Source organism: Ambystoma mexicanum, chromosome 3p (assembly GCF_040938575.1).
Source record: "Ambystoma mexicanum isolate Mex_15411 chromosome 3p, UKY_AmexF1_1, whole genome shotgun sequence".
NCBI classification, from domain to species: Eukaryota; Metazoa; Chordata; class Amphibia; order Caudata; family Ambystomatidae; genus Ambystoma; species Ambystoma mexicanum.
This window is the reverse complement of record NC_090925.1, coordinates 261,627,336-261,640,504: the sequence shown is the minus strand read 5'-3', so window position 1 is coordinate 261,640,504 and position 13,169 is coordinate 261,627,336. Positions and strand designations below refer to the sequence as shown.

At 46.0% G+C, this 13,169-nt stretch overlaps 1 protein-coding gene across 2 annotated transcripts in view; it reads right to left on the bottom strand.

Moving 5' to 3' along the window:
• SLCO4A1 (solute carrier organic anion transporter family member 4A1) overlaps nucleotides 1-13,169 on the bottom strand; it is a 948,198-nt gene that overhangs the window by 911,037 nt on the left and 23,992 nt on the right. The window lies entirely within an intron of this gene.

Sequence of the window (13,169 nt, the reverse complement as noted above, 5' to 3'; positions counted from 1 at the left end):
CTCTGGAACAGCGCCCTGCCACTCTAAAACTTGAGGAGAACCATCTTTCTTCCTGCACTTATCAGACCTACCCTGTCTGCTGCCTTAAACGTAGCACTTGCAAATTGCTGGCTGCACTACCACTGTTTGTTGCCTTTATTATTTATTTATTGTTATTTATCTGTTTCTCCTCTGCTTCGCACTTTCCACTTCTCCCCCCTTCCATGCACTTTTCCCCTCACACTTGCGCGTTCTCAATGTCACTGGGCCTAGTAAGATCGCTGTTTTATTCTCCTCTGTTCCCCTCCCTTGCCTTGTCACGCTCTGAAACACTTGTGTACGAGCGCAATAGAAATAAAATATCAATGCCTGCCCCCTGGACTCCCAGCAACAATTGCAAACTGTTTGGCTATTTACCCATTTTTTGTTAAAAGTATGCTCTACAATGCAACATTTTAACCTATTATTTAAAAAAAAATTCACAGGGGGAAACCCCCCCGAACCTCCCCTTAATGCCCCTCCACTTAAAAAAGATTCACCAGCCGCCACTGGCCCTCAGACTGTGTTGGGAACGGGATGGGGGAACCGAGGGACTATGGTGGGAGCACAATGGGCGAGAACCATGGGATAGTGATGGGAGCAGAGTGGGGAGAGCCCTGGGTGTGTGATGGGGTGGGGAGAGACCAGCGACTGGATAGGAGTGGGATGAGGGAGCCCAGCGACTTTGATGGGAGCAGGTGACGGCGCGCAATATATACTGTCCATTTGGCATTTCTGGGGGGTCCCGACCTGCCCAAATTTTGCTCAGGGGGGCCCTGGCCAAAAAAGTTTGAAGACCACTGCTCTAGGGAGAGTGGTAACGTTCCAGGGGGCGATTGGAAGCAGCAGCACAGTATGATAGCACATGCTCCAGGGGACGATCGATTGTCCTTTTCTAGTGGTAGCAGTAGCGTGGTATGATAGCACATGTTCCAGGGAGCGATCGATTGTCCTTTTCTAGTGGTAGCAGTAGCGTGGTATGATAGCACATGCTCCAGGGGACGATCGATTGTCCTTTTCTAGTGGTAGCAGTAGCGTGGTATGATAGCACATGTTCCAGGGAGCGATCGATTGTCCTTTTCTAGTGGTAGCAGTAGCACGGTATGATAGCACATGTTCCAGGGAGCGATCGATTGTCCTTTTCTAGTGGTAGCAGTAGCGTGGTATGATAGCACATGCTCCAGGGGACGATCGATTGTCCTTTTCTAGTGGTAGCAGCAGCGTGGTATGATAGCACATGTTCCAGGGAGCGATCGATTGTCCTTTTCTAGTGGTAGCAGTAGCACGGTATGATAGCACATGCTCCTGGGGTGATCGATTGTCCTTTTCTAGTGGTAGCAGTAGCGTGGTATGATAGCACATGTTCCAGGGGGCAATTATCCTTATCTAGTGGTAGCAGTAGCGTGGTATGATAGCACATGTTCCAGGGAGCGATCGATTGTGCTGTATGATAGCACATGTTCTAGGGGGCGATTATCCTCATCTAGTGGTAGCAGTAGCGCGGTATGATAGCACATGCTCCAGGGGGCGATTGAGTGTCCTTTTCTAGTGGTAGCAGTAGCGCGGTATGATAGCACATGCTCCGGGGGGCAATCGATTGTGCTGTATGATAGCACATGTTCCAGAGGGCTATTGATTGTCCTTTTCTAGTGGTAGCAGTAGCGTGGTATGATAGCACATGTTCAAGGGGTCGATCGATTGTCCTTTTCTAGTGGTAGCAGTAGCGCGGTATGATAGCACTTGTTCCAGGGGGCGATTATCCTTATCTAGTGGTAGGAGTAGCACAGTATGATAGCTCATGCTCCAGGGGGCGATCGAGTGTCCTTTTCTAGTTGTAGCAGTAGCGCGGTATGATAGCACATGCTCGAGGGGGCGATCTATTGTCCTTTTCTAGTGGTAACAGTAGCGTGGTATGATAGCACATGTTCAAGGGGTTGATCGATTGTCCTTTTCTAGTGGTAGCAGTAGCGCGGTATGATAGCACTTGTTCCAGGGGGCGATTATCCTTATCTAGTGGTAGCAGAAGCGCAGTATGATAGCACATGCTGCAGGGGACGATCGAATTGTACTTTTCTAGTGGTAGCAGTAGCGGGGTATGATAGCACATGCTCCAGGGGGCAATCGATTGTACTGTTCTAGTGGTAGCAGTAGCGTGGTATGATAGCACATGTTCCAGGGGGCGATTATCCTTATCTAGTGGTAGCAGTAGCGCAGTATGATAGCACATGCTCCAGGGGGGCGATCGGTTGTCCATTTCTAGTGGTAGCAGTAGCGTGCTATTGTAGCACATGCTCCTGGGGGAGCGATTGAGTGTCCTTTTCTAGTGGTAGCAGTAGCACGGTATGATAGCACATGCTCCAGGGGGCGATTGATTGTCCATTTCTAGTGGTAGCAGTAGCACGGTATGATAGCACATGCCCCAGGGGGCGATTGATTGTACTTTTCTAGTGGTAGCAGTAGCACGGTATGATAGCACATGCCCCAGGGGGCGATTGATTGCACTTTTCTATTGGTAGCAGTAGTGCGGTATGATAGTACATGTTCCAGAGTGCGATTATCCTTACCTAGTGGTAGCAGTAGTGCGGTATGATAGCCCATGTTCCAGGGAGCGATCGATTGTGCTGTATGATAGCACATGTTCCAGGGAGCGATTATCCTTATATAGTGGTAGCAGTAGCACGGTATGATAGCACATGCTCCTGGGGTGATCGATTGTTCTATTCTAGTGGTTGCAGTAGCGCGGTATGATAGTACATGCTCCAGGGGGCGATCAATTGTCCTTTTCTAGTGGTAGCAGTAGCGTGGTATGATAGCACATGCTCCAGGGGGCTATCGATTGGCCTTTTCTAGTGGTAGCAGTAGCGCGGTATGACAGCACATGCTCCAGGGGGCGATCGATTTTCCATTTTTAGTGGTAGCAGTACTGCGTTATGATAACACATTCTCCAGGGGGATCGATTGTGCTGTATGATAGCACATGTTCCGGGGGCGATTATCCTTATCTAATGGTAGCAGTAGCGCGTTATGACAGCAGATGCTCCAGGGGGCGATTATCCTTATCGAGTGGTAGCAGTAGCGCGGTATGATAGCACATGCTTCAGGGGGCGATCGATTTTCCATTTTTAGTGGTAGCAGTACCGCGTTATGATAGCACATGCTCCAGGGGACGATCGATTGTGCTGTATGATAGCACATGTTCTGGGGGCGATTATCCTTATCAAGTGGTAGCAGTAGCGCGTTACGACAGCACATGCTCCAGGGGGCGATCGATTGTCCATTTCTATTGGTAGCAGTAGCGCAGTATGATAGCACATGCTCCAGGGGGCGATCGATTGTCCATTTCTTTTGGTAGCAGTAGCGCAGTATGATAGCACATGCTCCAGGGGGCGATCGATTGTCCTTTTCTAGTGGTAGCAGTAGTGCGGTATGATAGCACATGTTCCAGGGAGCGATCGATTGTGCTGTATGATAGCACATGTTCCAGGGAGCGATTATCCTTATATAGTGGTAGCAGTAGCATGGTATGATAGCACATGCTCCTGGGGTGATCGATTGTTCTTTTCTAGTGGTTGCAGTAGCGCGGTATGATAGCACATGCTCCTGGGGTGATCGATTGTTCTTTTCTAGTGGTTGCAGTAGCGCGGTATGATAGTACATGCTCCAGGGGGTGATCGATTGTCCTTTTCTAGTGGTAGCAGTAGCGCGGTATGACAGCACATGCTCCAGGGGGCGATCGATTTTCCATTTTTAGTGGTAGCAGTACTGCGTTATGATAACACATTCTCCAGGGGGATCGATTGTGCTGTATGATAGCACATGTTCCGGGGGCGATTATCCTTATCTAGTGGTAGCAGTAGCGCGTTATGACAGCAGAAGCTCCAGGGGGCAATTATCCTTATCGAGTGGTAGCAGTAGCGCGGTATGATAGCACATGCTTCAGGGGGCGATCGATTTTCCATTTTTAGTGGTAGCAGTACCGCGTTATGATAGCACATGCTCTAGGGGGTGATCGATTGTCCATTTCTAGTGGTAGCAGTACCGCGTTATGATAGCACATGCTCCAGGGGGCGATCGATTGTGCTGTATGATAGCCCATGTTCTGGGGGCGATTATCCTTATCAAGTGGTAGCAGTAGCGCGTTACGACAGCACATGCTCCAGGGGGGCGATCGATTCTCCATTTCTATTGGTAGCAGTAGCGCAGTATGATAGCACATGCTCCAGGGGGCGATCGATTGTCCATTTCTATTGGTAGCAGTAGCGCAGTATGATAGCACATGCTCCAGGGGGCGATCGATTGTCCTTTTCTAGTGGTAGCAGTAGTGCAGTATGATAGCACATGCTCCAGGGAGCGATCGATTGTCCATTTCTATTGGTAGCAGTAGCGTGGTATGATAGCACATGCTCCAGGGGGCGATCGATTGTCCATTTCTATTGGTAGCAGTAGCGCAGTATGATAGCACATGTTCCAGGGAGCGATCGATTGTGCTGTATGATAGCACATGTTCCAGAAGGCGATTATCCTTATCTGGTGTTAGCAGTACTTCGCTATTGTTTGGAGCTTACAATAACCAAACCCAAAAGATATTTGAAAGAGGCAAGGCGGATACGCTATTAAAGAGAAAGGGTGACATGATAACCGCGGACCTCCAGAAGACAAACAAACAGACACACCCACACCATCAGTGCCTTCCATCTCCAAATCGTGGCCAAGAAACATCTGGTCGTTCATGCTGTTAAATATTACTTCTACGGCATGGCACAAGGGTTTCATATTACGCAATCCTTTATTTTATACATTTCAATAGCTGCAAGAAAAAAAGAAGTTCTAAGCAAAGAAAAGAAAATGACCAATCACAAAATTCCTTCCTGAAATGTCCCAGACAGCCAATCTATCAGTGGCCATCCAGTCCTTTATTAGTTTTAGTTGCCCCGAACATGTCCTCTTCTTTCTGCTTCCAGATTCAGTTAAATATTGTCTTTATTTTGTTACCAGATACTATGCAGGGGTTTCATCCGCACCAGTAGTAACCTCACAAACCAATTCTTTTCAGCATACAGTTTGAGAACTTCTCGTATCCCGGACACGGACAGGCTAAGGAGTCTTGGCGCATGTGTATGTACAACTCTACACACTGCAGGGCGTTTAGTGGGCCGATGAGCAGGCAATCGCATGCCATGTAGCTGCAGGGTTAGAAGAAGAAAGCCCCTGCCTGTTGCGCTAACTTCATTCAGTGCATAGAGGTGATATTAGTGCTCTGCAGGTGAAAGAGTGGTACCCCACATTTACAGGTGCAAGTTGGCTTCTTTAGTCGGCGCTTTGAAATATAGTTTCTTGAAATGGCTGAGCGTCACTTGAGGGGTCCATAGTCTGCACCAGGTGTTTCATCTTTGTGGGAGTTTTCTTCCCTAATGGCCTCAACCCTACATCAACCGTGTTAGCTCCTGTAGAGCCTACACTATTCAGATCACAGGGATTCCGACGTGTCAGCACCTGCGTGATAGATTCATGAAATTAGTGTGAAAGTATGGATAGTATACCGTCCAAGAGGCAGGTCAGGGTACTGACACGAAGCAGGTTGATGAGTTAGAACCTGAACCACCAGTTTGCCAGGGCATATTTGCCTTTTTTAATTAATGAGTCTATCTCAGGCTGTGGATAAGGCTTTGGGAGCTATTGTATCAGTCCTTTCACATTAATTTGAGGAATCTGTCATGCAGGTGCTGTGACGTGGGCATCCCTGCAATATGAATAGTGTTGGGTCTATAGGAGCTCACACAGGTGATGTTGGGTTGAGGATTAGCACTGGGCTCCTATGTTGCTGGATGGTACAGGAGAGGAGGCGGGCTTCTTAAAGGTTGATGAGAATCCTTTGGTTGACACTAGGGAGGGTCCTTCTGGTCTTCAAGGCTCTTTAGGGAAATCCATGTTTCCCCTACTATGCATCCCAACTCTAGAGAATGGCTTCTCTTCCAAATAGCGGGGGATTATGTGCAGACCTTTTCACATAATAGGGTGGACCCCGCAGCCTATAGCAAGATGAGCGCTAAATTCCCTAACCTTTCTTGTCAGGAAAACTTTGATTACCCAGTCCATTGACCCCATGTTCTTCATCTTTTTTTTCCAAATATGGGTACGCTCATACGAAAGGGGTTGGTGTGGCTGGAAAAATTGCTTAACACCACAGGTCCGTTAGTGAAGTAATTGGAGCTGGCAGAAAAGGCCACACCTGTGGGTTCTCCTTTAGATGCCGAAGAGGTTAGCCACTGGGCCAGGCAGCCATGATCCAGGAAATTCAGAAGGGTATTGGGAAGGGTTTGCGGAATCAAAGGGACCAGAAAACACAGGACATATATTTGATAACAGATTTGTTTAAGAGCTCAGCAAATTCATGAATACATTTGACTCTGGTGAATGGCTAGACTTTGTGGCCATAGCAGGCGTCGTACTGCAGTCAGTGACTCCCTATTTTTAGGCTGTTATGGCCCGAGGAACGTTGCGTACCAACAAGGCCCTCAGCACCCAAGACAGACCTTCTACCCTCAGAGGCCCCAAGGTATGTGGTCGCTAGGATTCAGAGGTGCGGAAGGTAGGTATGCCACTCCCAGAGGTTCCAGAGGGTCTGTTAGTTGGAGGTTAATATTCCTTTGATAAACCGGCTGTATGTTTCTCAGGATCCTTAGCTGTTCCACACAGGCAAGAGTTCAGATTGGAATCAGTAAATAATCAGATCGAGTGGAGGCCCAATAGAGTAGTTTTCTTGTCAAAGGAAAATCATCAGCTAGTCTCTCAGGAATAAAGGATCTTTTTTTCAAGAGGGTCACAGAAAAAGGTAACCCGACAACACAGAGGGGTTAAGAGAAATATATTTTTGGCCAGGAAAAAGGACAAGGGGTATCGCCCGGCGCTCAATCTGAGGTAATTGAATCAATTTGTGGTACTTAGTGGTGTATTGTCACTTCAAGAGGGAAGACGTATTGAGGCCAAGAGACTGGCTTGCGAGGCTGGACCTTGAAGATGCCTTTCTCATGGTCCCAGTGTATGCTGCTGACTGGAGCTTTCCTACAATTTATATTTGTATTTTGTATTTGTATCTTGTTTATTTATATAGCGCGCCGGGCCCAAGGGCATCTGGGCGCATATCTTCCTGGTCCCGGGAGGATAGCTCAGTGCAAGACGACACGAAGCAACACAGGTTCGATACCCTGGTCCGCGCCTAGAAACCTCTGGGTATTTAAGCACGTTATAAATATGCAACTAAAACAACAAAACAAAAAATTCTGTAACAGTGCCTCGATGCCCCCAGGCTGTGTGAGCACTTTAAAAAAGAAAATGCAAATAAATAAATAAATCTTAGGAGGCAAAGTTACCATTACATACATGGAAAAATAGAAGACTCTACCAGATTACAGTAAACATGCGGGTAGGACTACAGTATGGCACACATATGTACAATACAAAAGAGCATGTACAGGCAAGAGGGATATACAAACAGTTGCTCTAACAATTAACAGCATAAAAATATAGGAAGGATCACACGAAAATATAGGCACAGGAAGATAAATTATCTGTGTACAAGAGATATATGCAATGAGGAATACAAGCCTTATATACACATGAACTATACAGCAGAGTTTTAAGGTGAGTGACAGATTGGCAGTATCTGTAGTATAAGGTCAAATATCTCATATGTATTGTGCTGAGAGCCACACTTTGGTTTTGCTCTTAAAGGGTTGGAAGGAAGGCTCAGTTATGATAGCATTAGGAAGGGTATTCCAGAGCTTAGAGGCCAAGACCGGGAAGCTAGCGCCGCCAGCTTTTTGTACTTTAAACCTAGGGAGGGATAGACTGTGGGCTTGGGCCACTCTCATGGGCCGAGTGGAGGTGTGGGATGTGCGTCGGTTGGCTAAGTAGATGGGGGCCTGGTTGGTCAGGCACTTGTGAGTTAGGGCAAGTGTTTTCAAGGAGATTCTATGCTTAACAGGAAGCCAGTGTAGATTACGCCTGTGGTTAGATTTGTGGTTGTTTCTAGGTATGTTTAATGCTGCTCTAATGGCATTGTTCTGAATGACTTGCAGTTTGTTGAGGTTAGATTGATTAGTCCCTAGATAAAGGTAAAGGGCGCTACAATAGTCTATCTTGGACATGACGAGTGTTCTAGTCAGGATGGTGCAATTGGGGGTAGTCAAGAATGGTCTACAGGCCGTGATAAGTTTGCATGTGTAGGCAGACGCTGAACTGACAGCATTGGTTTGTCTGCACAATGATAGTGTAGAATCGAGGTAGATTCCTAAAGTTTTAGTATCCTTAGAGACCTTAATGACATTGCCATCAATGGTGAATGACTTTAAGGAGGGGTCAAGTTTGTTAAGACGTTGGTGTGAACCCAGAATAAGGAGTTCCATCTTGTCGTCATTGAAGCAAAGTTCATGATTCACCATCCATGCCTTAATAACCATGTAGACGTCATTCAGGGCTTTGGTGTCCACTGCATAATCATCCGTGATGGGGTTGAGTATCTGGGTGTCGTCAGCATAGTTAGTGTATGAGACACCCAGATAGTCAAAAACATCAAACAATGGTTTGGTGAACACATTATAAAGTGTTGGTGACACACAAGAACCTTGGGGTACACCACAGTGAATGGGGGCAGGCTCAGCAGATGCTGACGGAGAGTAAACCTGTATAGATCTATTGCTTAAGAAGGATCTGATCCAGGTGGTGGCAGTGTTAGAAAAGTGGGCGGCTGATATGAGGTGCTGGCAAAGGATTTGGTGAAAGGCTGCTGAGAGATCAAGTAGTAATAGCAAGGCTAATTTCCCATTGTCTTTCAGAACCTCATTCTGTGTTTTTAGGTCAATGAGGGCGGTTTCCATCCCATGCCTAGGCCGGAAACCAGATTTCCTTAAGCCAAGAAGATTGTTAACTTCCAGATAGTCCTGGATATGGAGGTAGGTGGCACGGTGAAGTATTTTGAGTATGAATGAGACAGTGGTGATGGGCCTATAGTTGGTAGGTAGGCTGGGATCAAGGGAGGGTTTCCTAAGCAGAGGGATGACCCAATGTATTGAGTTACATGTATTTGTTAACAGTTCACAGCCCTTCCTTGTGGCCTCTCCTCTGCGTCCTGGCACATTACAAAACTTCTCAAATTATGGGTGGCCTTTCCCAGAGCAAGGGGTACGAGCAGGCCTCCAAAAAGGTAGTGTAAAAGCCAGTTCCACTCAACAAAAATAGGTGCATATTCCCCAATAATTAAAATAGGGAGGAAAAATACTGAACATAAAATAGGAAAGCAGGACATATAGGAGGATTCTGCCCACTTCCACTCACATTGCTTCACAAAGACGTTCTGGCCAATGCATCATAGCATAGCAGCGCCACAGGATGGCTCTGTACAATTCTTACTGTTGCCTGATCTAAAGAGAAACTTTAACGTAAAAATGCATATTTAATTAGCCTGAATTACTAGGTACAAATAAGTATTAATTTCAAAAAGTAATCTGTTTTAGAATTAAAACACATTTGTACTCATCTAAAAAATACTTACATTGGAAATAGGATTTACTTTTTTACTCATTTAAAATCATTTGACTACAAACTTCAAAAGATAGGGACCACTTCGAAATCGTACCTGGAGCTCTGGGTATCAGACTGTTGATCTGTCTGGATGATATTCTGATTATAGACAAGTCTGCTCAGGCCTCTCTGGGCCAAGCTCAGTTTACAGCGACTGGGGATCATCATAAACCGGCAGAAATCTGATCTGGTTCCGTCTCCGAGTATGCAATTCCTGGGGAGTAGGATAAACTACAGGGTGTCCACCCTCATTCTCCCAGCGAAGAGGTTGTTGGCCATCAATAAGGAGCAAAAAGGGCTCTCTTACTGTTGGCGATTTCCTTCAGACATGTAGCGGGACTGTTATGGATTTTGGCTTATTCCATTAAGGATTATTTCTGGGGCCTCTTCATTACTGGGCACTTCAGAGATTACACATTCAGGCTTTGCACTGGGGACAGGGTATTCAAGTTGGATGCTGCTTTCTACAGAAGCAAAAGAAGAGGAGCTTTAGTGGCTGGCTCGCCTGTATGCATTGCCCAGGTGGGCTAGTTGTCCTTCCATCCCCAGTCTTCTTTTAGAATCATATGCAGCAGGAGTTCTTTCGGTACATAAGCACATTTGAAATGCTTGCCAGGTCATTTTGCAGATCAGTTTTCCCATTGGGTGGTGCGCCTGTTGCAGTACAACATGACAGCAGTCGCGTACATAAAAAAAAACAAACGAGGGGGGCCTGCTCTCCTTCCCTGTCAGACCTGGCCACGAATTGCTGGGACTTTTTTCTAAGGTTCTGCATAAACGTACAGACGGAATACAGAATACCCTCCCGGTTTGCAGAGTCTGGTGTTCTCATCAATGCAGCAACTCAAGCGGCTTCATCAGTCCAAGTTCCTCAGGCTCCAGGTTCTGTGGGGTCTTCCCGCATGGATTTATTTTGACATCCCACCAGAATGCTCATCTCAAGCATTTTTCTGCTGGGGACCTGACCCTTTTGCTATAGTATCACATGCATTATTTCAAGTCTGCGGACAGGGAAGGCACTGTGCATTCTCTCTTTGCATTGGCTCAGCTGCAGGGCACAACACTGTTTCTGGGGACCCCGTTTTCTCTAGCTGAAGCTTGGTATCCATTGGCCCTGGAAATGACTGTGGGGGGCTTTGATTCTTCTTCTGGTATTCTGAAAACCAATGTTGGACCCTTTTCATCAGCCTGACCTCCTGGTTTTGGAGGGGTTACTTCAGCTGATGGTATGATTAATTTTACGGAATGTTGGTTCCTAGAGTGCATTTCAACAAGGGCTTCATCACTCATCCAGAAATCCACTGCCATACTGCCCATACTTGGGGAGTATAGGTTCACTGGTCTATGCAGAGGAGTTGGATCCCTTTCATACAGGATTAAGGCAGGTGGAACATGTCTTTGCTGATTTTGTTGCAAAGTTGTCCTACCCTACTGTCAATTCTTACAGATCTGTGATTTCTGCTAGGCATGGTCGGATAAATGGCTTCCTGCTTGGGGAGCACCGTTTGGGTTGTAGATTTCATAAAGGCATATGGGTGGCACTGCCACAGACTTCCAAATATTCTTGTCTTTGGGGTATCAATTGTGTCTTGTCTGTGTTTAGGAATTGGTTTGATAGTAAAATGTAAGTGGTCTAATGAAGATCTATCTCACTAGGTTCTATTGGATACGCAGATCATGCTTATGTGCTTAGGTTCATTCAATGTAATGTCTCAGGAGGGTAGTGATACTTCACGTTTAAGGGGCTCATTATGTTAGGGAAGGCAGATGGCATGAAATGATTTTTGGGCATGTGCCAGGCTTGACGACATTCTTAGGGTGGTTGGCTGTCTGGTCTAATGATAGCACTTTTCATACGCTTTACTGCAAGCCCATTGTGTACTCTTCTCAAGCTGTATTAAGGAATCTTTGTACATGCGTAATATGAAGCCTTCACACCATGCCATAAAATTTCGATTGTTGCTAGTATTCATGATGGAGTGTCAGGATTCTATCAATGGCACACATGAAAGTATTATAACACCCATGTTTTGACACTCTGATCTAGGTGTTCTCTCTCTTGCAGCAGGAGTTTTCCAAGTGGGTCAGCAAGTCTACTTAAGATCTTCCAAGGGATCAAGATGGTTTTAGTCGACAGTGGCTGGTTTGATGTTTTTCCCAGATGATCATCGAGCTAAGGAGCCAGTTCAGAGTTTAAAAAGATGACATTTTGGGAGAAACAAACAATAATAAAGCACTGTATGGCCAATGACTGGAGGATAGTGTAGGACTTGTAGGATTGGTTGTTTTGTTTACTTTTCTTGTAACCTTGTTTTTAATAACTGCTATTAAAATAAATCACAGAAAGTGGAGCATAACACATGCCTCCCAGCCATTAACAGAATTTACACTCTCTGGCCCTCATTCCGAGTAGGGCGGTAAGGGATACCGGGCCCCGGTAAGGAGACCGGTGCCGGTAATCCCTTACCGCCCTACTACGAGGTCCCTTAGCGGGTCCCTCCTTTAACGCCTGGTCTGACCAGGCGTTATGGACGGGACCCGTTAAGGGACTTCAGAGCTAATAATGGTACCGCAATTTCGGTACCGTTATTAGCGCCTTCCCCATTCCCATTGAGCCCTATGGGGGCTCAATGCGAATGGGGAATGGCTTTTTCAATGGGGACTTACCGGTCCCGCAAAGGTCGGACTACACCGGTAAGTCCACACTGAACCATACCAGTGCCGGACCCATCATTGAAGGCAGTCATGGCGCAAATAGCGCCATGACTACCTATAATCTCGGAATGAGGCCCTCGGCATAAATACTAGGAATAGCTGACATGATCAATCTAATAAATCATAAGATTGATGACTTAAACACCAGAGACCCTCTCGCCGCCAGTGAGTAAGAACACACGAAATTGGCAGCACTTTGGTTGAATTTGATCAAAAATGCAATCATTCTTTTGATCAAGCACCGCCCACCCGAATATGACCATGGAGTCCTTCAAGATATTAATAATCTGCTATCATGAGCTAAAATGTCAGGCTCGCCTCAGGATGCTATGCCCACGAAAATTGCACAAGATATATGTACAGTATTTGTGAATGATAATCTATCGCTATTTAACACTTCCCTCTTCTCTGAGGTAGTCCCTATGATCTGGAAACGCTCTGTCATTAAGCACTTGCTGTAAAAGCCCTCTCTGGGACCCATGGAGTTGTCCAATTATAGACCTATTTCCCAACTTCCCTCCTTATTTAAACAACTTGAGAAAGCTGTAGTATCCCAAATTCAAAACTTTTGGAATCAGCAAACTTGCTTGATAGGGACAGTTAGGTTTCAGACCTATGTGTAGCACCAAAGTGGTCACTATTTCAGTGATTGACCATCTATGAAGCAAAGTTGAGAAAAATGAAATGGGGACCTTAATTCTGTTAGATCTGTCGGCAGCTTTTGACACTGTTAACCATAAAATCTTACCGAAGCACCTCTCCAATTTAGGAATTCACGGTGCAGAATTAAACTAGATTAAATCCTTTTTATACGACCGTACACAGCAGACACATCTGGGTCCTTTCTTCTCTGAACC